The sequence below is a fragment of the Equus asinus genome, chromosome 20 (assembly GCF_041296235.1).
Source record: "Equus asinus isolate D_3611 breed Donkey chromosome 20, EquAss-T2T_v2, whole genome shotgun sequence".
Taxonomy (NCBI): Eukaryota; Metazoa; Chordata; class Mammalia; order Perissodactyla; family Equidae; genus Equus; species Equus asinus.
The window spans coordinates 102,782,599-102,810,056 of NC_091809.1; the positions used below are offsets into that span (position 1 = coordinate 102,782,599).

Sequence of the window (27,458 nt, forward strand, 5' to 3'; positions counted from 1 at the left end):
TATGAATCCTAGAGCTCCTGAGTGTATTATGTTTATGTAACCTGGGACAATCGTGAGAGTGAAAGAGGATGCTGTGAACAGTTATGCTGGGACAACAAGCATAAGCCAGGGCTGTCCTGGAAACTCTAGGACCTGTAATTATCCTATTGTGAGCCAACCCAACGCAATTCCACTCAAATCTACCAGTTGACAGAACCCTTACTGTGCTGTCTCTGGGGCAACGAAGTGAAAAGATAGCAATTTGGGACGTCCTGGTGTTTGTTCCAGCCATAGAAGCTCTACCCTTCCTCTCCCCTTCCCCAGCTCATCAAACCCTGTTCACTGGCGGAGGTGTACTGGTCTATCATGTTCCTCAGCATGAGAATGAAAAGCCTCTGTGTTGACCCTCTCAGAGGCTGCTCTTTCACTGGAATATCAGAGCCTGGCTCAGCCTAAGGAATTCACAGCATGAGTGAGTAGATGGGTGTGATGAGTTGGAGACAGAGTCCCTCCCTGGCCCTTGAGACTGCATCCCAGTTTTCCCAACACCATTTATTGAAGAGACTCTCCTTTCCCCATTGAGTGTTCTTGGCTCCCTTCTCAAATGTTAGTTGACCATATACATGTGGGTTTGTTTCCGGGCTCTCTCTTCTGTTCCATTGGTCTGTGTATCTGTTTTTGTGCCAGTACCATACAGTTTTGATTACTACAGTTTTGCAATAAGCTGGAAATCAGGGAATATGATGCTTCCAGCTTTGTTCTTCTGTCTCAAGATTGCTCTGGCTATTTGAGATCTTCTGTGATTCCATACAAATTTTAGGATTGTTTTTTTCTATTTTTGTGAAAAATGCCATTGGAATTTTGATAGGGATTGCATTGAATTTATAGATCACTGGGTAGTATGGACATTTTAACAATATTAATGCCTCCAATCCATGAACATGGGATTTTTTTTCCATTTATTTGTGTCTTCTTCAATTTCTTCCATCAGTCTTATAGTTTTCAGTGCACAGATATCTTACCTCCTTGGATCAATTAATTCATATGTATTTTATTTTGGGAGATGCAATTGTAAACGGAATTTTTTTCTTAATTTCTTTTTTGATTAGTTTGTTGTGAGTGCAAGTTTGCATCTTGCTTTGTTTTTACTCCTTACTTTCTAGTACGAGCATTTTCTCAGTCATTAAATATTTTTCCAAAACACCATTTTGAATGGCTACATAGCATCTCAGTGATGGCTGGATCATGATTTACTCGTGAACATTGGATTGGTTTTAATACAGGGCTTTATAAACAGTGCTTTGATGAACATCCTTATGCAAAAACAGGATACATAATTTGACTTAGAAGTAAAATTTGTTCTTAGAAGTAAAATCATTGTGCCAAAAGTTATGAATGTTTTAAAAGCTTTTGATTCACACGTCTACGGTTCCTTTCCATTTTTCTCCATAGGTGTCCGAAACAGTAATTTATTAGATGGCACTTTATTCACAATAGTGGTACAGAGGAGGACCAACTTCTGAGCAGCAGCAGTAGTGTAATAATTATAATAAAGATAATAATAACAGCATCGGTACAACGTTGCAGTTTAGAAAGTGCTTATCTCCTCGCTTACCTCCTTTTGTACTTAAGACATTTCCTTTTGTACTCAAGCATCTTACAGATGTAAAAACTAAAACTTGAGAAGATTAAATGATTTGTCCAAGATCACACCACTCAGCAGAAGTCTTATATGTCCTTTCAACCCTACCAAGAGGGCTAGAGAGAAAAACGAAGAGGAGGTGGGGAAATGGAAAGGCAAATGCCATGAATGTAACGAAAAGAACTTTGGAGATTGGAAATATGGTCTCAAAGGAGAGAGTGGCACATTTGTGAATAGATCAATAAAAAACTTTTGGAGCTAGAAGTATAAATTTAAATTTGAGCAACATTTCACAAACGGTAGTCCCTTACGCTCCTAAACCTCAGAAATTCTTTCCTGAGTTACCCTGATAAGTTTGTAACCTTGTGGACCCCCAATTGTGTATGGTTGGAAGTAATATTCTAGGCTGGAGGTGATTTTATCAGAGAGGAAAGGTTGTGTAGAACTTGTTTGAGATGAATGTTAGAGCCAGAGGGGCTTTTAGAAGAGACCATCTTCTGTCTCCCTCATACAACCTAAGTCTCAGAGAGGAGAAGTAATTGACGCAAGGTCACACAGAGATTCAACGTCAGGGTTGAGGCCAGACCTGAGAGATGCCATGTAGATCTGGACAGAATACAGAAAAGAAACTAGGTTAAAATAAAGCAAAGCAATTTTTTTTTAAAGTTCTGGATCAAAGGAAGTCTTAATTCATTTAGCATAATATGAGTATTCCTATTGTGTTACATCCCAATGCAGTTTCAATTTACACATAATGCAAGGAAATGTCGTGTAAATCACTCAGATAAGCTTTCCTGTTTTCTTTGCTCATTTTGTTATATTTGATTTTTTTACCTTTAGCTAAGTAATGTAGTTAAGAGGATCATGTGAGTCGTACAAATAAGAAAGCAGAATCAGGCGGTACAAGGCATCTTAGTAAAGTGTAAGTAAATCAGACCAATTGTTTCTGAGCCCGGTTGATTCTCAAAATCCTTTGAAGGACTTTGTGAATATACAGATTCCCGGAGCCCCACCCCACAGACTCTGATTCAGCAGGTCTGATGAACCTGGCTACTTCCTTCCAAACTTGCTTAAAAAAATAAAACGAGTATGCAAGCATTTTCAAGTTTAACTGAAAATTTTCAATTTTATCCTTGAAAATAAGTTAGTGAATTCTCAAGAAGCCTTAAGATAACACAGAATGATTTTTTTGAAATGTCAAAGTCAAGTGACCATTCCTGCTTAGAAATTAATTTGGGGAGGTAAACTTCTAAATGTCTGTTCAAAATGACCCTATACTTAGAAATGTCTGAGAAATTAAGTGAAGGAGGCAGTAATAGTCGATAAATGGATTTTCTGTTGTGTAAATGTTTATACAGATGTTGTAAGTGAGACTTTTTCAAAAAACCCAGAGGCTGCTGACAGCGGACAACTTTGCATATGTGTGTTAACAGGAGAATGTGCTGTGTTTCAAATGAATGGGGAAGCGGGGCTAAATGACTTTCAGATTAGCTGGAACAGATGGAAGGGTCACAGTTGAACGACTTGACACACTAGCATAAAGGCAACGCTGAAGTGGAGTTCATTGCCTCTGACAGATACTGTCAATCAACCCGGGCACTCTCTCAGTTAACCGACAGCCTGGACCTTTAAAGATTTAAAAAAGAATTTTTTAAAAAAGTATTTTGAAGCAAGAACTGGAGTTTAACTGTTTGTTTTGTTTTTTAGGAATGAACTCCATCCCAGACTGACTAAGATTTTAAAAACAAAACAATAGGTTATAGACATCTTGGGAATTAATATGAGATAAACTTGGCATTAGGGGCTTTCAGTAACAGATCATTCTGTAAAAATTTAGTCCACATGATGGCTTTTGAGGGTCCTATCATCATACTAGTTAGAACACAGTGCAGAATACCAGAAGGAAATGCAAGGTTTTTTTTTAAAAAACTATTCAACTTGAATTTCGATCAGCAGTTGTCATAACGATATGTACAAGCAAGTATAAAATGTACTATATTTAGTTATTTTTTTCTAGGTCTGACTTTGTAGCTTGGTATGTGTTAAACTTTTGCATGTGGCCCAAATAGTAAAAAACAATTAACCCAATTCTCTTCCCTTATAAGCTACTCCTCAAGAATAAGAGGGCCTTAGGGAGGTAGCTTTGCCCTCTCAGGCCACTAGAGGACCCTTGAAGAGTCTAAAGACCCTTCCACACCACCAATCCCAGGTGGGCTCCCTGCAGAAGGCTACTATTTTCTTTCCTGCCTCGACACAGCTGACGAGTCCAAATTAACACATTGGTTGCTGTGTGCTTCTATGCATGTTGCTAGGTCAGAGGCTGGAAAGTTCAGAAAGGGGGTTGCTATTTGCACTTCTCCATCAGGGAGGGACTGTGATTTTGGTCATGGCTGACTGTGGACCCTAATAGTTCATCTGAGAGTGCCCATGGGTAGCAGAGAGAAGCCTCCAATTATTAGAAATGTAGGGAATCTTGTAGAGTATGAGTCATGACTAAGTGGTTAACCTTACAGCTTGATCTCCTTCCTTGAGGTTAGCATGCATTTGAAATAGTGGCTTGAAAAACAGATTGATCATTGGAGCATCTTGCTGATGGTATTTCTATGGCTATAACGGCATTTCATATCCTAAAGGCATTTTCATAGGAACATGGACTGTAGCCCAAACCTTCAAAGGGTGGAAAGCAATCTGCTTAACACTGTGCTTACCCATGGCATAGCATCACCATTTCCTCCCCAACAATGTCCCAACTTAGAAAACCTGTTTCTCTCACAGTCTGTAACCAGAGCCCAAAGAACTATGCAACTCCAGCCTGGTCACAGCTGCTTAGACCGAGGTGGACACCCAGCCCAAGATTTGCCATGTAGAATCTCCTTTTCTCATTGTTTGTTCCCTGCCTTCCCATCTTCAATCTTCCTTCTCCTTGTCCAATTTTCATAGGTCCCTGCTAAGGAATAACTATGTATTAATGAATGGCAATGGTTTAACATGGTATTTGTGTCACTTATCTATTCCCAAGGGGAGAAAAAAACCCCATGCTTAGTGGCTTAAAACAACAATGATCATTTGTTTTCCTTAAGAATCCGCTCTTAGGACAGGACTTAGTAGGGACAGCTCCATCTATACCTCAGGTGGCATCAGCAAGGTCAACTTAACCTGGGACTGGAAGGCCCACTTTCAAAATGCCTCGTTCATTTGGGTGGCAAGTTGATGCTGGTTGTCAGCTGGGGCTTTCAGTTCTCGTCTACATGGGCATCTCCACTAGCTGCTTGGTCTTCCGTACAGCATGGTGTTGGGTTCCAAGAGCAAGTGTCCCAAGACAACAAGACACTTCTATGACCTAGCCTTGGAAGTCATATAGTGTCATTTCCACCGTGCTATATTGGTCAAAGCATCACAAAGACCCACCCAGTTTCAATGAGAGAGGACATAGATTCCACCTCTTAAACTGAGAAACAACAAGGTTCCAGAAGAGTACATAGTATGGGAGAGATTACCATATCCCTCTTTAGAAAATACAATCTGCCATAGTATCTCACCTAGATAAATACGCATCTTATCCAGGCCCCGTATTAATCAGAGCTCATCCAAGAAACAGAAGGCCACCCAAACCAGTGAACGTTAAAGGGAGATTATCATAAAGAGGCAAGGAAATCTCATGGTAACAAAATATAGGAAATACAGTTCAGCCTCATAGGAACTGGAAATTGATCAGACTGCTGTCTCCCCATCTCCTTTTCCTTCAGGAGCCTCAGGGTGTCTGACACTGCTTCTCTCCAAGCATTTGGTTCAACCTCCCACAGGCTGTGTTGTCAACATTCATGTGGTCAGAAATGACTGCCCAGTGTAGACTCCACATAACTTTTTCATACAAGGGCCCACAACTCTCTAATGTCTCTGTGTCTCCTGGTCAACATATATAAATGACTCAGCTTAATCTATGGATTGTAGCCCTGGGTCAGATGTCCAGCCCTATTCCCATCTGCTGTGGCAAGGGAAAGATGTCACACTACGTGCACGTGACCTCCCAGCAGGGGATAGAAGGAGACGTTGCCAAAGAAAGAAATGTGGGGTGAGGTGTTCAGAGTCAGGGAATGAAGTCGCGAAGGATGTCAGATCACCATCTTTTTGTGAGGATTAAATAGTTCAGCGTTAAGTAAGGTTTTTAAGGCAGATCTTAGCACGAAGAGAATGATGATAAATATTTGGTATCTTTAGTTTTTATTAGGCAGGCACCAAAAACATTTCCATTCCACTATCTTTTCCCCAAAGACTAAATAATGTATGTGTTTTAGACACCCTGATTGGACACTACATGCAATATCTTGAGGCAAAATTAAACTTAGAATCAATGCTGAATAATTCTCATGAAAAAGTTTAATATGAACACTGAAAACAATTGCAAAAGTAACCTAGAAATAAAAGAATTAGTAAAATCATGCTATCTCCCTTGTCTGGAGTGAGTTCAAGGTATAAAAAATAATAATGAAATAAATAGGATAGTTAGTATTGATAAGTTTAATTCACAAGAAAGAGTTAATAGAACTTTTCTGGGTCAACTAAGGAAGTATCAAAAACATATAAAGCCAAAATTGTTTGAAATATAAAGAGAAATTGACAAAGACAAAATTATTGTGAAAGAATTGAAGTTTTTATAATATTATCTTTTATAATATTATCACTTTCTGATATCAAATAGACAAAAAGGAAGATTTGCAGAATCTAAATAGAAAAATGTATATAAGAAACCTTTTAAAGCATCCACAGATCATATAACACATTGAAAATACAGAAGTGTCACCTATTTTTTGGGGGACCATGACTGGGACAGGAGATGACAGGTGATATGGTCCTAGTGGAGGGTGAGAAATTGCATGATTTTTAAGAAAGTGGGTAATTGATAATCTGCATGGAAGGACTCGCCAAAGAATGAAGGGGCAATAATATAGGAGAGAGAGGAAGAACAAGGTCCTGATCTTAGAGAAATCGGAAAGCAGGCGATCAAGGATGGAGATGAAAAGATTGGCCTTAAAACGGGAAAATATACATCTTCCTCTTAGATGAGAGGCTTTTTTGGTGAGAGTGCAGCCAATAGAGATGAGGTGGAGGTGTATAGAGAAAAGTCTGAGGGATTTCAGACCCAGTAGACAATATTGTTAGTGAAATAGGTTAAGTCAGGTTGGCGAGAATAGGGTGGATTTTGTAATTGTGTCATAAGCTTGAGGAAGCGTCGTAAAAGCCTGGGCTGTGCGAGGTAAGTAAGCAGGGGCACCCGGATTTCTGCAGGACTCAGTCTGCTGTTTATTGCCTTCATTGCGTTCTAAAGTTTGTTGGCTATGCTTCACTCATTTAAGAAAACTTCTCTACATAGATTTTTTTCCCTTTTTTTTTTTTTTTTAAAGATTTTATTTTTTCCTTTTTCTCCCCAAAGCCCCCCGGTACATAGTTGTATATTCTTCGTTGTGGGTCCTTCTAGTTGTGGCATGTGGGACGCTGCCTCAGCGTGGTCTGATGAGCAGTGCCATGTCCGCGCCCAGGATTCGAACCAACGAAACACTGGGCCGCCTGCAGCGGAGCGCGCGAACTTAACCACTCGGCCACGGGGCCAGCCCCTTTTTCCCCTTTTTTTTAACCAATGGATCCTGTTTTATAGATGCAATACTTCTGGAGTTTATTGACAGTACAATTTGGAGATGTTTCTATAGTTCTCCTTTGTTTCTTAGGGCTATGTATCTTCTCATACCTCCTATTGGCCTTTTCTTTTGAATTGCTGAATTTTTAATTATTTTATTGAGATCATACTGGTTTATGACATTGTGCAATTTCAGGTGTACATTATTATTATTATTTTTTAAAGATTTTATTTTTCCTTTTTCTGCCAAAGCCCCCCAGTACATAGTTGTGTATTTTTAGTTGTGGGTCCTTCTAGTTGTGGCATGTGGGATGCCACCTCAGCATGGCTTGATGAGCGGTGCCATGTCCGCACCCAGGATTCGAACCGGTGAAACCCTAGGCCACTGAAGCAGAACACTCGAACTTAACCACTGGGTCACAGGGCCGGCCCCCAGGTGTACATTATTATGTATCAGTTTCTGTATGGACTACATTATGCTCACCACCAATACTCCAGTGTTTATCTGTCACTATACATATGTACCCCTTTACCCCTTTTACTCACCCCCTCTTCCCCTCTGGTAACCTCTAATCTGTTGTCTTTATCCCTGTGTTTGTTTATCTTCCACATATGAGTGAAATCGTATGATATTTGTCTTTCTCTGTCTGTCTTATTTCACTTAACATAATACCCTCAAGGTCCATCCATGTTGCTGCAAATGGGATAATTTTGTCTTTTTTATAGCTGAGTAGTACTCCACTGTATATAAATACCACATCTTCCTTATCCAGCCATCCGTCAATAAGCACTTGGGTTGCTTCCACGTCTTGGCTATTGTGAACAATGCTACAGTGAACATAGGGGTGCATAAATCTCTTTGAATTGTTGATTTCAAGTTCTTTGGATAGATACCCAGTAGTGGGATAACTGGGTCATATGGTATTTCTATTTTTAATTTGTTGAGAAATCTCCACACTGTTTTCCATAGTGGCTGCACCAGTTTGCATTCCCACCAGCAGTGTATGAGGGTTCGGTTTTCTCCACATCCTCTCCAACATTTGTTATTTTTTGTCTTCATAATAATAGCCGTTCTGACAGGTGCGAGGCAATATCTCATTGTTGTTTTGATTTCATTTCCCTAATAATTAGTGATGTTGAACATCTTTTCATGTGCCTGTTGGCCATCTGTATATCTTCTCTGGAGAAATGTCTGTTCATATCCTCTGCTCATTTTTTGATTGGGTTGTTTGTTTTTTTGTTGTTGAGTTTGTGAGTTCTTTATGTATTTTGTAAATTAACCCCTTGTCAGATATATGATTTGCAAATATTTTCTCCCAGTTGGTGGGTTGTCTTTTTGCTTTGTTCATGCTTTCCTTTGCTGTCCAGCTTTTTAGTCTGATGTAGTCCCATTTCTTTTTTCTTTTTCTTTTTTTTCCTTGCTTGAGTCGACATGATATTCAAAAAGATGCTTCTAACACTGATGTCAAAAAGCATACTGCTTATGTTTTCTTCTAGGAGTTTTATGGTTTCAGATCTTATGTTCAAGTCTTTAATCCATTTTGAGTTAATTTTTGTGTATGGTGTGAGATAATGGTTGACTTTCATTCTTTTGCCTGTGACTGTCAAGTTTTCCCAACACTATTTATTGAAGAGACTTTCCTTTCTCCATTGTATGTTCTTGGCTCCTTTGTCAAAGATTAGCTGTCCATAAATGTGTGGTCTTATTTCCAGGTTTTCAGTTCTGTTCCATTGATCTGTGTGTCTGTTTTTGTACCATTACCATGATATTTTCATTACTGTAGCTTTGTAGTATATTTTGAAGTCAGAGATGATGATGTCTCCAGCTTTGTTCTTTTTTTCTCAGGATTGCTTTGGATATTTGGGGTCTTTTGTTGTTACATATAACTTTTAGGATTCTTTGTTCTATTTCCGTGAAGAATGTCATTGGGATTCTGATTGGGATTTCATTGAATTTGTAGATCGCTTTAGGTAATATGGACATTTTTCATATTATGGAAAATAATGTGTTTATTCTTCCAATCCATGAGCATGGAATATCTTTCCATTTCTTTATGTCTTCCTCAGTTTCTTTCAATAATTTCTTATAGTTTTCAGTGTATAGGTCTTTCAGCTCCCTGGTTAAATTTAGTCCCAGATATTTTATTCTTTTTGTTGTAATTGTATGTGGGATTGTATCTTTGACTTCTCTTTCTGCTAGTTCGTTGTTAGCATGTAGAAATGCAACTGATATTTGTAGGTTGATTTTGTATCCTGCAACTTTGCTGTAGTTGTTGATTATTTCTAAAAGTTTTCTGGTGGATTCTTCAGGGTTTTCTATATATAGAATCATATCGTCCGCAAGAGTTTTACTTCTTCCTTTCCAATTTGGATACCTTTTATTTCTTTTTCTTTCCTGATTACTCTGGCCAAAATCTCCAGTGCTATGTTGAATAGAAGTGGTGAGAGTGAACATTCTTGTTTTGTTCCTATTCTCAGAAGGATGGCTTTCACTTTTGCACCATTAAGTATGATATTGGCTGTGGGTTTGTCATATATGGCCTTTATTATGTTGAGGTAATTTCCTTCCATGTCCATTTTATCCAGGATTTTTTATCATAAATGGATATTGGAGCTTGTCAAAGGCTTTCTCTGCATCTATTGAGATGATCGTGTGATTTTAATTCCTCATTTTGCAAATGTGGTGTATCACATTGATTGATTTGTGGATGTTGAACCATCCCTGCATTCCTGGTATAAACCCCACTTGGTCATGGTGTATGATCCTTTTAATGTATTGCTGTATTCGATTTGCCAGTATTTTATTGAGGATTTTTGTGTCTATGTTCATCAGCAATATTGGCTTGTAATTTTCCTTCTTTGTGTTTTCCTTGTCTGGTTTTGGTATCAGGATAATGTTGGATTCATAGAATGAGTTAGGATGTGTTCCATCTTCTTCAGTTTTTCAGAATAGTTTGAGAAGGATAAGTATTAACTCTTCTTTGAATGTTTGGTAGAATTCTCCAGTGAAGCCCTCTGGTCCTGGGCTTTTGTTTTTTGGGAGGTTTTTGATTGTTGTTTCTATCTCTTAGCTTGTGATTGGTCTATTCAGATTCTCTATTTCTTCTTGAGTCAGTTTTGGGAGGTTGTATGAGTCTTAGAATTTATCCATTTCTTCTAGGTTATCCAATCTGTGGCCATATAGTTTTTCATAGTTTTCTCATATAATCCTTTTTATTTCTGTGATATAAATTGTAATGTCTCCTCTTTCCTTTCTAATCTTATTTATTTGAGTCTTCTCTCTTCTTTTCTTAGTGAGTCTGGCTAAGGGCTTGTCAATTTTCTTTATCTTCTCAAAGAAGCAGCTTTTAGTTTCATTGATCCTTTCTATTGTTTTGTTTCATCTCTATTTCATTTATTTCTGCTCTAATTTTTATTTCCCCGCTTCTGCTGACTTTGCGCTTTGTTTGTTCTTCTTTTCCTAATTCTGTTAGGTCTATTTTAAGATTATTTGTTTGAGATTTTTCTCATTTGTTGAGGTAGGCCTGTATTGCTATAAATTTCCCTCTTAGCAGCACTTTTGCTGCATCTCATAAGAGTTGGTATGTTGTGTTTTCATTTTCATTTGTCTCCAGGTATTTTTTGATATCTCCTTTGATTTCTTCATTGATCCTATGGTTGTTCAGTAGCATATTGTTTAGTTTCCACATATTTGTGACTTTCCCAGCTTTTTTCTTGTAGTTGGTTTCTAGTTTCACAGCATTGTGGTCAGAAAAGATGCTTGATATGATTTCAGTCTTCTTAAATTTATTGAGGCTTGCCTTGTTTCCCAATATATGGTCTATCTTTGAGAATGTTCCATGTGCACTTGAGAATAATGTGTATTCTGCTGTTTGGGGATAGAATGTTCTCTATATATCTATTAAGTCTATCTGGTCTAATGTTTCATGTAAGGCCACTGTTTCCTTGTTAACTTTTTCTGTCTGGATGATCTGTCCATTGATGTAAGTGGGGTGTCGAGGTCCCCTTCTATTATTGTGTTGCTGTCAATTTCTCCCTTTAGATCTGTTAGTAATTGCTTTTTGTACTTTGGTGCTCCTGTGTTAGGTGCATATATATTCATAAGTGTTATTTCCTCTTGGTGGAATGTCCCTTTTATCATTATATACTTCCCCTCTTTGTCTCTCATTGTCTTTTTTACCTTGAAGTCTTCTTTGTCTGATATAAGTATGGCAATGCCTGCTTTCTTTTGCTTGCCATTTGCTTGGAGTATCATCTTTCTTCACTCTGAGCCTGTGTCTGTCTTTAGAGCTGAGATGTGTTTCCTGAAGGCAGCATCTTGTTGGGTCTTGTTTTTTAATCCATCCAGCCACTCTGTGTCTTTTGATTGGAGAATTCAATCCGTTTACATTTAGGGTGATTATTGATATATGCAGGCTTAATACTGCCATTTTATCTCTTGCTTTCCAGTTGTTCTATATTTCCATTGTTTCTTGTCTCTTGTCTCTTGTCTCTCTGATTGCCATTTCATTTCGGTGATTTACTGTGATGGTTTTCTCAGTTTCCTCTTTATTCATGATTTTTCACTCTGCTCTGATTTTTTGTTTAGTGGTTACTATGAGGTTTGTAGAAAAGCTCTCATAGATGAGATAGTCCGCTTTCTGATAGCCTTTTATCTCCATGAGCCTGAGCAGGTTCCATCCTTAACCTCTTTCCCTTCTGAGTTATTGTCACAAATTATTCTTTCTTGTGTTGTGTGTTTGTGACTGAATTGAAGTTTTTATAATTATTTTTGATGTTTTCCTTCCCTTTATCTTTTATGTTATTAAGTATTTGCTAACCTCTTCTCATAGAGAGCTGCAATTTTCTGATTTTATCTGTCTATTTATCTCCCTGCTCAAGACTTTGTAAACCTTTGCCTTTTTGTTTCAGGTAGAAGGAGGGCTTCCTTTATCATTTCTTATAAGGGAGGTCTAGTGGGGATGAACTTCCTCAGCTTCTGTTTATCTGGAAAAGCTTTTATGTCTCCATAGTATCTGAAGGATAGTTTTGCCAGATAGAGTATTCTTGGCTGAAAGTTTTGTCTTTCAGTATTTTGAATATATACTTCCATTCTCTCCTAGGCTGTAAGGTTTCTGCTGAGAAATCTACTGAAAGCCTGATATGGATTCCTTTGCAGGTTATTTTCTTCTGCCTTGCTGCCCTTAATATTTTTTGTTTGTTATTGACTTTTGCCAGTTTTACTGTTATGTGCCTTGGAGAAGGTCTTTTTGCATTGAAGTAATTGGGAATTCTATTGGCTTCATGTACTTGTAAGTCTGGTTCTTCCCCAGGTGTGGGAAGTTCTCAGCTATTATTTCTTTGAACAAGCTCTCTGCTCCTTTCTCCTGCTGGAATACCTATAATCCTTATATTGATTTCCTAATTGAGTTGGATATTTCTTAAAGAATTTCTCATTAAAAAAAAATCTTAGTTTTCTCTCCTCCTCTACTTGAAGCATTTCTATATTTGTCCTCTAATTCACTAATTCTGTCCTTCATAACATCAGCCCTATTTTATATGGTTTCTAGATTATTTTTATCTCATTGTGTTCTACATATCCAGAATTTCCATTTGGTTTTTTTTAGAGTTTCAATCTCTTTGGTGAAGCATTCTTTCTGCTCATTAATTTTATTCCTGAGCTCATTGAATTATCTTGCTGAGTTTTCTTGTAACTCATTGAGTTTCTTTATGACAACTATTTTGAATTCTCTGTCATTTAGATTGTAAATTTCTGTGACTTCAGGATTGGTTTCTGGAGACTTGTCATTTTCCTTCTGCTCTGAAGTGTTACTGTAGTTCTTCATGGTGTTTGATGAATCGATCCTTTGCTGACACATTTGTGGTACTATCCAGTTGCAGATTCCACCTGCCACCACTTGAGGGGAGCAGCAGCTGTGTTTTCTGATGCCCCCCATCTGCTGGAAGTTGTGCAGGTAGGGCTGCTCTGCATTTTCCTGGGCTGGCTACAGCTGCTTTGCAGATTGCACCCATGTGGGCACGGCCTCTGTGCTGGGTGGAGGGGTTGCAATTGTGTGGGCAGGCCACTGTACTCAGCAGGGGACCAGCTGAGCTGATGTACTGGGCAGAAAGGGTGCCTATGCGGAGGCTGAGCCACCACTCGGTGGGTCCCACGGGCCACTGTGCTCTGCAGGCAGGGTGCTTTCTGAGTGGTTGGGGCACCTTCTCGGCTGTACTGCACTCAGTGAGTGGGTGCCTTCATGGGGGCTGAGCTGCTGCCACATGGTGTAGAGCATTCCCACCAGTGGGGCTGCCATGGCATGGTGGGCACCCCAATGGCTGAGCTACAACTCCTAAAGCATTCACACACAGGCCAGGCTGCCCTCGCCTCCTCTTACGGTTGCGCCAGCTGCTGTGTGAGGATCTGTGACCTGGCTTGCTGCCACCAGGGAGAGAGAGAGGTGTGCTCACCTAGTTTCACTGCCTCCCAAGGATCCAGTCCACCACCTTCAGATGCATGGCTGCCTGGACCTCTCAGACATCCTTTTGTGCTATGCAGGGAATCCTCTGCTGATTAATGAATGTCAGTTTCATTGGAACTTAAAGGGGAGAGACAAAGGGAACAGCTCACTGTGCCATGATGCTGACGTCACTCCTCAAATTGCTGACTATGTCTGTGTATCCAGGAAATTCTCTCCTTTTGCTCATCCTTACATTAGAAAGTCTATTTTATTTGTCCAGTGTTGAGGTTTCTGTGATAGGTTATGTTTGACCTTTGTATAACTTCAAACTCAGATGAAGGGACAAGTGCCCACTTCAGATTTACGATAGTGGTACTTTTTGAATCAGTTAGAATTAGGATTGACTGTATCAGGAATATGAAATAACAGCATTTTAAATGAAATAGAAATTTGTTTATGTCTTCAATAAAAATCTGGAGATAATTTAGGGCTGCTCTCTCCGAGTCCTCAGGAATGCAGATTCCTTCTAGCTTTGGCACATAAGATAGAGTTCCAGCTTTTACATCCACATTCCGGGTAGCTTGATGGAGGAAAAGGGAAAGAAGAGACTGAGAGAGGTTTATTGGGGGTGGGGAGGAAGCTGCCACATGATACTTCTACTTACATTCCATTGGCCAGACCTTAGTCACATGACTGAATCCTACCTGCAAGGAAGGCTGGGAAATGTCCTTTTTCTTCTAAGCAACCATGTGCCCCACTAAACATTTCACTACGTAGGAAGAGGATAAGAACAGCTATGATGGGTGACCCTATGGTATCTGTCACTCTTTCACTGATCAGAGATACCTTCATCTCCTGGGGTAGAAGGAAGCAGCCACCAGAGGTGTCAAAGCAGGGATATTTACTTTTATGTGTGAATTGCTTCTTCTTGAGTGTAGTTGTCTGCATTAACCTCACTCATGCTCCTCTCTAATTTGCAGGACAGCTCTTGCTGCTCTTTTGGCAGGTCTTCTGTGTGTTTTGATGGACCATCCATCCATGTCAGGTATGGTCTGTTGCAACGTGATCTCAGTTCCTTTTGGATTATAGCACTCTGCCCTTCTACATGCTTTAGGAAGCTTGAAATCTGTCTGTTCACTGATTTCCCTCAAGAAATGCTGTAAGGTAGGGATTGTTGTCTGGGTTCCATTGGGGTTTCTTCCATTTACAACTCAGGCAGTCTTCTTTTCCATGTGGCATATTAGTAGTCCCTCCAGAAATATGGTACTGCTTGTGCTATAATCTGCAGAAATTCCTGAAAATTGCTGGCATGTCAGTGGCACTGTTCCCTAGTTTCCAGTGATAAAATGGATTTTTCTCTATAACGGTTGATATGGAGAAATTACCTTTGATAATTTTAGTAGAAATTTTATTGGAAGGACATTAAGCATAAGGCTTATTATCACCATCATCAATCAGAATCCGTTCTTTGTCTTTCTTATAGTGTCATAGATTGTAACTTGGCATATCCCTTCCATGACTAGGCTACATGCAAAGTTGAGATATTAATATGCATAAGAATTTTAATATATTGGAATCACTTTATCCAGGAACCTCCAGAAGAGATAAACACTGCTGTGCTTAGAGCAGTTTGGGCAACTAGAATAATAAATCCACTCAACTAACCTTCAGCGAAGGGAAATTTTTGTAAGGATGCACATAAACTGACTCTAGAACCAGAAAACCACCTGTACTGCAGGTAACTACTCTCTTGGTCTCTCTCTGCTAGGCCACATGGTTTCTCATAATGCTGCTGCTGCTTCTGTCCATGTCTGATCCAGTCTCCTAGCTTTCTAGCAGCTGGCTTCCTCCTAGCTTCAGTGCGCCCCTGGTCCCAAGTGGATACCAAAGTCCCAGGTCTGCCTTGAGCTCTTTCTGCTCAGCTCTAGCAGCTATTGTCTTATTCTTTACACATTCCCAAAAGAAGAATCTAATTGGCCAAGCTCAATTTTTCAAGCAGGCTTTTTAAGCATAAATCATAGGTCACTGGACAAGCTTCTCTTAAGTCCAAGGCCACCCCAGTTCACATCAGCTGAGGTGTAGAGCAGTGTGAGAAGCATGTGGTATAGAACATCGCTGTTTAGAGCAGCAGGGGCTGGAGCTCTTGCTGAACTTGTCTGCAGTTGGCTCTGCCCTGGGTGTCATTAGGACTGCTCCACATTCACTGACTCCCTTAGCCAACCAGAGTCAGTGCCAACCTCCTTATCAAGCATTCAGGGCTTCATATTCTTAAATGTGCCCACTTGTCAATCACGCCTCCCACGTTCACCCTCTTTGCCACTCTGACTGAACTATTTACTTTGCCCCCAAACCCACCATAGACATTCCTGCCTCCAGGCCTTTGCTTGTTCTGTGCCCACTTTGCCTTCCCTCCTGCCATCCTTCAAAGGCCAAATGAAGTTGCTCTTTCTTTATATCAATGACAGCTACTATTTGCTGAGTGTCTACCATGAACCAGGTATTCTCCAAGATACTTTACATATATAATGCCATTTAGGGGCCGGCCCCGTGGCCGAGTGGTTAAGATCACTTGCTCCACTTTGGCGGCCCAGGGTTTCACTGGTTCGGATCCTGGGTGCGGACATGGCACCACTCATCAGGTCATGCTGAGGCAGCGTCCCATATAGCACAACCAGAGGCACTCACAACTAGAATATACAACTATGTACCAGGGGGCTTTGGGAAGAAGAAGAAGGAGGAGGAGGAGGAGGAGGAGGAGAAAAAGAAAAAGATTGGCGACAGATGTTAGCGCAGGTGCCAATCTTTAAAAAAAAATTTCATTTAATCCACTTTACTTATCTTTCAAAATAGGTATCATTTCTCCCATGCTACAGGTGGGCAAAGGAGGCTTGGAAAAGTTAAATTGCTTACCCAAATTCACATAGGGAGTAAGTGTCAAAGTTGGGATTCTGAACCCAGGGCCTGTCTGACTTCAAAGTCTATATGCTTTCTTACACCATGCTTAATTATGAAGCATTTCCTGGTGACTAAAACCCATTGTTTACTTGCCTTCCTTTGAATAGTACTTAATGTCTATTCTGAACAACTGATTTGACATTTAATGGATGATTCCTCATAATACTGGTTGCCCTTTGGCGTGTAAACTTTCCCTCTGAGCTAGACTCCAAGCCAGTGGTTCTCAATGGGGGTGGCATGGCTCCTAGGAGGCATTTTGTAAATTTATGTGTGGGGACTGGTTATCACATTGATTGGGGAGGACCATTGTCACTTACTGTGCAGGGAATCATCCCACAACCCACAATGCTTTGTGATGTTCCACTAGACATCCAAGGTTAAAAACTTGTTTGTAATTATCTAAAGTTAGGTCTCAAACCTAACTTTGTATTACCTACAGACACCAAGTAATCTTTGCCCAGTTTTAACATACAAAGAATTGTCCAGGGGTACAATGACTGTTGTTAAAAAATAGAAAAGCACAATTATACTTTGTTTACTTGCCTTTGCCCAAGAGTTTTTCACCACTTCAGAAAATTACATCCACTGATGGCAACACTACTTGTGGTATTTGAATCTCCAACAAAATACAGTTGTCAGTCAGCTTTATAGCTATTGCATTTACAATGATTCTATACGGAGATGAAAACTTCTGACCTCTCATAACTACTAGTGTAAGCTTCCTCAAGCATTTACATATTGAAATACATGCTGTTTTACTACAAACTCTTTTCCTTTTCTTTCTCTTATATTACTGATGGGGCATCACATTGCTTTTTGTGAAATTATATGTGTAGGTAGGTTCTATCACGTGTGATAATATCTAGAGATGATTTCAATATAGTGAGGGGGATGTTGACACTATGTGTTGGGAGAGGAGAAGACTGAGAAGCAGGGCTCGAGCCCCCGGAGGGCAGGGACCAAGTCTCATGCTGGGTTGACTTCCCAGAACTCCTGGTGCAGCTCTATGTCCTTTGGAAACAGGGAAGCATTTGCGGAATCTAACCAAGGGCAGGAAGATGGCTCCAAACGAGCCCGCTAACTGCGAAGGCTGTGGGTAAGAAAGGTCCCTAACTCTCAGAGTTCATGCCTCTTTGACAATTGGATGGACACATGCTAAGACTCCCATTCGTGAACGTGCCCCTCGATCCCACACTTCTGAGCTTTGACTGTTTCTCTCTCTGGAAGCTCGTTTCCTCCCCCGCCAATCTGCATGAGGACCAATCCAAGTCTATCTTTTAAGGCACAAGTCAAGAGGATTTTCCTGATCCTATCCTCTCCCCTCCCCACTCTTCCAAACTGAACTAATCTCTCTTTCGGACTCTCACAGTATTTTATCTGTACCTCTTTTGTGGCAAAGTGGATTTTTTAAAAAACTTTGTCTTAGAGTTCTTTATATATAGTCTCGTTATCCCACCCAGACAGTGAATTCTTGGCCATAGGGATCTGTTCCTGACTCACTTCTCTATCCCCACACAGAGCATGGGACCAGGCACAGAGTAGATGTTCAATAAAGAGTTGCTGCATGAATAAGTGAATTGCTGAAAAGCAGTCCTTTATGAAGCTGGGAGGAAAGATGCTTCAGAGGAATGGATGCTTTACGGTGGGTTAGAATGGGCCAGAATTTCTCTTGAACAGCTTTTCCTAGAACTTTGCCTCAAGGAGCCTTGTGCTAATCCTAAAGGGGGAACAACTGGAATGGTACACAAATGCATTTATTCCTGTTCAGAGAAACAATGTTAATGTGCTCAGCGGGGCAGCCTCCTCTCTAACCTCCAGCCTACTGATTTTTTTTTTTTTAAAGATTTTATTTATTTATTTTTTTCCTTTTTTCTCCCCAAAGCCCCCCAGTACATAGTTGTACATTCTTCGTTGTGGGTCCTTCTAGTTGTGGCACGTGGGATGCTGCCTCAGCGTGGTTTGATGAGCAGCGCCATGTCCGTGCCCAGGATTCGAACCAACGAAACACTGGGCCGCCTGCAGCCGAGCGCACGAATTTAACCACTCGGCCACGGGGCCAGCCCAGCCCACTGATTTTTGAAGATCCATACGCCAGTCAGCGTGTTGATCAAATCGCTTGTGGTTTCACCAAGGAAGTATGGCTCATGCCTGATGTTTCAAAACTGAGACCTCAGAGATGGGTCTCCTTGAAGTTTGTGTATTGTATCAATGATGGGCCAGTGAAAATCCTGGGTGGATAGGGCTGCCCCTGCTTTTTGATTCGTTTTTGTTGCTGAAAGGACCTCCTGATGTTTCTGGAAGAGGAGGGCAAAGCGTTCACTTTGTTTATTTCATACAATGAAATAAAAGGTGAGCAAGAAGTACAGAATAAAGAGAACAATAAAAAAAACTTTCGTATAATTTCCCTCCTAAGCATTCTCTTGCCTTGATGACCTTAACACAGTCCTTTGAGGTCTGGGGATTTTCACTCGCATTATTTGGATGAGGAAATATAACAAAACGTGTCTACCTAAACATTTTAAGGAGTTGGGTTATAAGTATTAAGGAGGAAATAGTATCTCCTTTTCTGAGAAGCCGGTTTAGAAAGATCTGAATGGCAGGCGGGTAAATGTCCTTCAGAAGCCAAGCACTGGCCTGAAAGGGCTCCTAAAGTCTGATAAATCACAAGAATAACATAAGAAAAATAGTAATAGAGTAATAGTATAGTAATAAAATCTACCTTTTACTGAACTCTGTTTCCTACTGGGCCCCATGCTAAATGCTTTACATACGTGGTCTATTCTAACCTTTGGAAGAAAAGAGCCTGTGAGGTCGGGTATCGTTAGCCCTATTTTATAGGCGAGAAGACTGTGGCTCAGAGATGCAGGGCACTCGCCCAAACCCCCGTGAGTTAGCAAGCAGAAGAGCTTAGATTCAACTCCAGCTTGGTGCAGCTCTAACGCCCATGCTCTTCTAGGACGTTCTGAAGACAATCACGTCCCTGGAGTCTCTTTGCCCTGTAGGGACGCCCTTCTTTTACAAAACCAAAAGACACAGGGCTCAGGCAGCAAACAGAGGCCTTTTTCCTTCACAGGATAAAAAAGTCTCCTGCACCCCAGATCAATAAACCCACAAGAAGAGCAGGAGGAAGGCCAGGGCCTCTGAGTCCGCCTTCACCTGCGGAAGAAAGTGCAGAGATTCCTCCTGGGGACCGTGGGCCCTGTTTTTTCTCTTGTTTTGGAAAGAGGCTTGTCTGTCAAGCTTTGATTCAGAACAGGAGTGCATTCAGAAGCATCCTCTGGCGAGGCTGGGAAGCTGCTCACATCCCCGGAAAATTCAGTGGGAGAAAAAGTTTATGGAAGCGAGTAGGAGTTTATTCAACAGTGTCTGAGGCCTTTCAGAAGCATGAGTGAGTGTCTATAAAGGGGCAGTCAAGCATAGGCTGGGAATTATCTCTGTTGGGTGCCTACCTGTGACAGGCCCTCAAGAGCTGCTAAGAGGCTCATTCAGTGCCCACGGGACAATGGCCAGCGGGGACAAACAATTCGAAGGAGTCTATCATTCTGGTGGTGTTATCTTTAGTACTGAATAAAACCGGAGTTCCCCCTTTCTGCCTCCTAGTCAGCACTATTTTTAGGAGCCAGTGGTACTTTTCAACTCTCTTTCACTATTTTCAACAGGTTCACAAGGGCACGAAGTGCAGTATATAAAAAGAGGATAATGACTTGACTCGAGCACAGGAAAAGGCCCAATGAACAGCGCAGCCAAGCTTGCCAGGACTAGAATAGATGAAAGTTTGGAGAAGAGTCAAGAAGAAATGGCTTTGTCTGCCTGGAGAAACTGCCCATTTTAGATACAGTACTTCTGCAATGCTAAAGCAGACTTTCTGAAGTCCAAAGTTTAGAGGAGAAAGAGTGAACTTTGAAGAGTAATGAGTGAGAAGTTGGAATTATGCTAGGTGGCTCCTTGGCTGAGCTGTTCACAGTTGTCTCTTGTGGGCCGTTACTACATGGATGCTGAAGCATTAGCTTTCTTCGCGGGGCTGGCTCCATGGTGTGTGAGCTGTGCAGCCACACAGGATCCCAGACTCAGAAGGGCCTGCCCTTGGTTTAATGCTCTGCCGTAGCCCTCTGGAAATTCTTAATAATTTTTGAACAAGGGACTCCACATTCTCATTCTGCGCTGGGGTCAGCAAATTATGCAGCTCGTCCTGGATTAAAGAGACAAAGGACTGTCACATCACTCAGTCCCAGACACCAGGCCTTTGCTGTGTCAGAATGATATGACGAATTAAAAATATAAATTATATTATATAAACCCCCAAATTGTGTAGCCAGTCCTGTTTTTCGTTTTAGCTTGTGTTTTCATTCCCTGTGTTGTTCCTGTAATAGGGAGAGAATTGCTGCTGAATTTTTTATTTTTTTAATGCATGCTATTTAAAAATTTTCCCAAGGAGGCAGCGTCTTTGTCCAAAACTGTGTCTGTGTTTTCTGATTAATTCTGTGCTTCATATTCCACAATGGATCCCTCATTCACGATTCCCTTCTGTGATTCCATGGCCAGAGGCTCAGGAGGAAATGAGGTCCTTATTGGTCTCTAGGGGGAGCTGGATTCATTTTGGGGAGCCTTTTGCTTGGTCTGCTGGGTATGGAGAGGGACAAAAGAGAAGTCAGCCTTCTTGTCGCTCAGAGGACAAAGATCATACTGCCTGCTATTTCTAAGCCCATACACAGCCCCAAAGTTGGTGATGGCCAGAAGTAAGACGACATTCACGCAAGTAGGGGAGAAACTAAATTTAACACTGTGGGGCAGTGTCTCCCACATCAAACTCAGAGTGGGGCCAGGGGCACACCCCGGACAATGCCCTGCTCAAATAAAGATTATGTATTAATGACCTTTAACTCCACTGACTTTGCATCTGAGGGTTGAAGAGAGATATTGCTCCAACTATGTTATGTAAACTTTCCACCCTTCAAAAATTTTCCAATTCTAAGAGGAAGTTATTGTGAATATTAATAATAATAACAGACATAGGAAACACCGAGATAACGATCACAGATGTGGCTTCAAATCTTGATTCCTGCATTTCTAACTGTGACCCTGGGTAATTTCCTAACCTCCGTGATCCACGGTTGCTTCATCTCAAAAAGATGGAGGTGATAAGGGCCATCCTGCACCCCAAGGCTTTCGTGAGTCTCAGACTTGGCTAACGAGTATATTAAACTGCTTGAAAGTGGAGAACTTTGTCATAAATGGTTAAAGGCAATTCTCAGAATTCCAGACTCCATTATTGGACACAGAGTCCTTCCCACCTCTGCCCCCTCCCCCTATTCTTCCTTCTTAAGCTTCTCAGTCTTACCGTGCTCACGGAGTGTATCGGGGCCCCACATCTGGACCATCCAGGCCGCCTGCAGGAGCCGGAACCTCTGTGGAGGGAGGGTCCTGGGGGTCCCACTCCCAGCCTCAACACCCAGTCATCTTCATGGGGTGACCATCCCGATGGCCATCGTTCCCGAGCCACCGGGGTGTTACCTCACAGATGGAGGACCCGGTCTGTGGGAAAGAAGAGACCATGACTTATCGGAACATATGGTTTCTTAATTCAAGTTAAAATGTCTGAACCCTGTTGCATCTGGTGCCATTTTAGTTTGTTAAAAATGCCACACAAGGCTGTGACTAAAGGGGAAGAAATGGAGAAAAATACAGTTATTACACACTCAAGAGCTGGGTTTTGCGGCTCATTACCCAGTGGCCTCCGTGACTAATTAGGTTTTGTCACTGTTGCTGGGTCATTATGCCTTAATTTTTTTGCATAGTTATTCAGCCGTCACTTGAGAAAAAATGAAGTAGAGAAATACCCTTCTCTGTCTCTCCTCCTCTGAATCACTCAGGCTAAAAAACTCTCCGGGCAGAGTGTACCCGAAACTGATGAAATGATCATTTTGCCACAAAGGGACAAAGAAGTGTTAGTGGATTAAAGAGGCGCTTCTTTATCTGATGGCAAAGACCTCATTGAGGAGCGGAGGGCACGATTCAGTGGGGAAGATCATTAACTTTGAAGTCAGTCATCCAAAGATAATGTTTGTCCCTTTGCTGCCTTTGTTGCCCAACTGGCCTTAGCAACCTCTATTTTTTAACTCATCCTTGAAAAACTGGGGGAAAATGCATAATAAAATAAAGGGCTTAGGTCTCCTACAGGCCGGAGGCCTAGGTTAATTTTTGCTGGCAGCAGAGGAAATTGAAGACACCATGGTATTAGCACAGGGGGGCTTGTGTTGGGTCCAGGATAGTAAAAGGACCCATGGTGAGAGGGGAGACATTGGTGTCAATCATGGGGTGGGACACCACAATGGCTGGTAATTGGCGTGGGTCCACCTTCTACGTCTGTCCTGCTGAGCCCGCAGCCCCCAGCCCACTCTTGAGCCCCACTGCTAACAAGTAAACAATTTATCAGGGTTAGGTCTCCTGCGGGTTGCCCCATCACACGCTCCATTCAGCCCCGGTACCCCCCCAACCCCCGTGCCAGCCCCACCACACACACAAAAATTTACGTACACCATGCAATTTGGGGCAGACGCACCATGTAACAACAAATTTACAACAGGCCTACCATGAAAATGGCTGTGTCAATATAGCTGCAAACTGGGGTGGCAGAGCAGCTGTGTCAGGCTAGAACTGGTGGCCCCCAGAGGATGTCAGGGGGAGAGGGTCACAGGCAGTGGATCATATCCGAGCTAATTATGACCCCTGCGTTTTTGACACAGTAACTCACACAGATGTTCACTAGAATCAATCAATGTCTTATAAGTAGCCTAGCCATTTTCATGTCATTCTTGGGATTTGTTTATTCTGAGCTTCATTTTTTTAATGAGTCGTGGCTCTTCAAGAACCAAAGTACAGGACTTGGGGCCTGCGATGAGGATTTGGATGGAGTCGGCTGTTATATAGAGAATGGGACACTAGCCTATTCGGCAACCCCGGCTCTGTCTCCTTCGCCAGCTGTGTGACTTTGCTCAGGTCACCAGTTCCTCACCTGATGGGCGCATTTTGCAGATTGCGTAAGGTTTTTTGGAGCTATGTGTCCTCTGTATAAAGAGCGAGGTAACTTTCCTTGAGCGTCTCCTCCATGCGGTGCTTCCCCTCATTTAATCCCACGACAACTGCAGGAAGGAAATGTCATCTACCTTTCACAGATCAGGCAAGTGAGGCTTCAAAAAGGAAAGGGCGTAGGAGGTACCACAAATGGAATGGGAGCCAGGGCTGTCTGACTAAAGTGGGTTCTGTTTCCCTGCAGTTTTGCTAGGAACCAGGTGCTCTTGGGGAATTTTAAATACACACGCTCATGTTCAAATTGAAAAAACACAATTCTGCCTCCCAGAAAATATTTCTTTGGACGGTTGGGGTCGGAAGAGACATTCCTTTGAGATGGGCAGATCTGGTCAATACAAGGCTTTTTTGTTTGTTTGTTTATCAATTTCGAATATCCTGTCATTGACTTTCACTGTGAGATTTTTATCCAATCCACGATGCCCTCAATTACTACACACACATTATTTCACGTGCCACCAAGAAACACAAATTCCTGCCATTTATATTTTAGTGTATTATTAATTTGGACTTCGCCTATTTAGGAGATATTAAAATGTAGAAAATTGTGCATTTAAGATTGCACAAAAAAGTCAGCTTCCTGACTTCTTATACGTATCAGGAGGGATGTGGTCTTTCCCTCCTGTTGAAAGGTAAACTGAGGCATATTAAAAAATTCCAGAGTTTATTTGAGCAAAAGTCCATTTGAATCAGGCAGTGACAAACTTGAAGTGGTTAGGACGGCTCCACCAACAGGAGCTGGGGGAAAGCCTTTCACAGAGAAGAGGCGGAAGCAAGGTGAGGAAATTATTTGATTGGCTCAGCTTAAAGTCTAGTTGGATTTTCTGATTGGTTGTCCTTAGGTTTCAGTTTCATAACCTTGAGGCCTTTACAGGCTTGGGTTTTGGTTTGCTTACATAGTCAGTCCACCATGGCATTAGAGCCACCTCAGGCTAATGGCCTCCTCGTTTAATTAACTTAACACTCGTTTCCACCCCGGTGGCACTGTCTTAGAGCTCCCTTGTGCCTGTGTGATAGTCATGTGGTGTCATTTCATGGATATGGCATAGGACTACCCAACAGCAGGTTGCCATGGCCTGCAAAGAACCGTGTCTGGGAAAAGACCCTCCACTAGGCAAAGTAAGACACTAAGAGGACGGATGCAGACATAGACACTTCGAAGTACAGTTCACCAGGCTGAACACAGAGCAATTTTATAACTTTCTTAAAATGAAAAAAGGGCATTGTTAATGTTAAAAGATATGGAAAAGCAAAAAGAAGTTTTTAGAAATTGCCATAATTCCTCCATTCAGAGATGCTGAAAGTTAACATTCTGGACTTCTTCCCTTTGTTTTTTTCCAATGCATACTTTTTTTTCTTAATGATATAAACTGCTTCCACTTTATTAAATTTTCTTCTAGAGATAACTTTTTTCATTTTTTGATTATGGACAATTTCAAACATATACAAATATAGAGAAACTGGCATAATGAACTCCAATAGTATAATAAAGAGTATAATGGATGAGTACTATAATGAATTAACATATCCCTCTGCCCTGTGTATTTCTTGTGAATTGGCATGTATATCTTGAAGTGTGGGCCAGTAGCATCAACGCCTAGGAACTTGTTATAAATGCAAATTCTTGGGCCCCATCCAGACCTTTGAATCAGAGACTTTGGTTGAGGGTCCCAGCAATCTGTGTTGTAGCAAGCCCATCTGGTGATTTGAATGCACACTAGAGCATGGGAGCCACAGAGCTAGAGGCGTGGTCAGACTGGGGATTGATTTTCTGGCATGACTGCTCCGCAGGAGGTGCCGTGTACTTCCATCAGGAGGCACATGGTGTCTGCGTGTCTTTGTCTTGTGGTGGTTCTAACCGTCAATGGTCATCCCTACATCAAGGCTTCTCATCCTCAGCGCTATTGAAATGTTGAGTCAGGTGACTCTCTGTGGTGGGGACTGTCCTGTGCATTGTCATATGTGTAGCTGCATCCCTGGCCTCTACTCTCTCATTGCTATAAGCACCCCTTCCCCAAGTGTGACAACCAAAATTGTCTTCAGACCTTGCCAAACGTCCCCTGAGGGGCAAGATCGCTCCATTTGAGAACCACTGAGCTAGACTCACGATTTCCTTTGGGGTTGCAAAATACTGATATTCTAAATATATCACTCAGTCTTCATTTATTAGCTGGTGTGCTTTTACAAAGACAAATGTCCCCTCAGCAGCTAATGACTTAGGGTGAGGGCCAATCAGTTCCACGAGGAAGGCAGGATCAATGCTTAATTTTTGTCCTTTATTTGTCCAGTTCTTAAAATAGTGAATTCGTTCTCTAGGACTTTCCAAAGATCACAAATGAAGTTTCATTTTGGAGTCTTTTGATTATCACCTTGAGTTATGAATGTAACCATATTTAATGTGTTCACCCCTTGATGTTATTATTCTCGCTGATATTCAGATTGTCCCAGCTTTGGTCAGTAGAAGACTCTTCAAGTTGGCCTAATTTAAATGGCTGTAGACAATGTAATGATGTATTTGAAAGGCAAGGCAAGTAGTGTTTGCAAGTCAGATCAGCAGTAGTACTATCAGGGAAGACTGGCCCCAGGTAACACATTGTGACATATTCCTTCTTTTATTCATTCGTTCCTTCAGCAAATATACCTTGAACCCCATCTCCCTGCCAAGCCCGGTGCTAAACACTGAGAATGTGATGCTGAAGAAGAGAATGCTCTCTTCTTTCATAGGTAGAGTGACCAGGTAATTTCCTCTTTGAGCCAGGGCCCTTTAAGAGTGTAATAATTACACTGGGTCAATAGGCATAAACTGGGACTGTCTTGGGCAAACTTACGGAGATTATACTCTCCTGGCCAGACCCCAGCTGCTGGGCTGTGTTTCAAGAGCAGAACTCAAACCCCAGGTTTGGTCTGACTGTTGAGGAGGATCTTCATCCAGGCAGCCAAGTTGCTGGTCCAGTTACCAAGCTCCAGGGAAGAAGACAGAAGCCAAGTTATCAAAACCTCAGCAGCCCAAGGTCAGCCCAAGCCCAGACAAGCAGGAACAGAGATGATGCTCAAACCCCAAACTTTAGACTAAGCTCCCTTTGATTCAGAATTTGAAGGTCAGAATTTATCCTGCAGACTGGGGCAAAATTAAAGCCAGAGATAGGCACTAAATGACCACAGTGGTGAGTCTGCGAGGGCCTGATGGATTGCGTGCTGTCTTCTACCCCTTCTCGAAGGCAAGTTTCTCAGGGTCTTTGGACCTCTTCCCCTTTGCTAAAGGCTTCAAAATATAGGCCTCGGTGGATTCTTATACCTTGTTCATACGAGGATGGGGAGGGACCCTAACTACTTTAGCCCATCCCTATATCTTGAATGCCTCTCACTTCAGCAATGAGAGCCCATTTTCTGACATTTATACTATTTAACAGGCTACTAGTTTCACTAATAACATCCCCTTTTTGACACCCAGTATACCAATTTACAATGAGTGAGTTATTGATCAAGAATGACTTGGCCTTCTCTGGAGAGTATCTTTTCTGAAATAGCATCAGCTGACCAGTCCTGGATAGTGTGTTCTTGACAACATGTGAGCAGACTACTCCTAGAGTTAACAGTTGAAGCCCATCCATACTCTCACATGGTTACACTGAAGTATTTTAAAGCACTACAGACATTTGTAACCCCTATACTGGTGACCACTATACTGAGCTGTCAAGAAGAAAAGTCCCAGGATCATAGAAGC

General features: G+C 41.6%; 1 long non-coding RNA gene across 2 annotated transcripts in view; it reads right to left on the reverse strand.

Moving 5' to 3' along the window:
• Window positions 1-27,458, reverse strand: part of LOC123279091 (uncharacterized) — a 100,505-nt gene that overhangs the window by 12,479 nt on the left and 60,568 nt on the right. Inside the window, exons 2-3 of one of the 2 annotated variants that reach the window (XR_006516944.2) lie at window positions 21,987-22,180; window positions 18,532-21,268 (exon numbers count right to left, since the gene is read on the reverse strand). This is a non-coding gene — a long non-coding RNA (uncharacterized lncRNA). Of the gene's footprint in view, window positions 1-18,531; window positions 21,269-21,986; window positions 22,181-27,458 lie in introns of those variants that run through there. The other variant, XR_011496127.1, reaches the window with a different exon arrangement.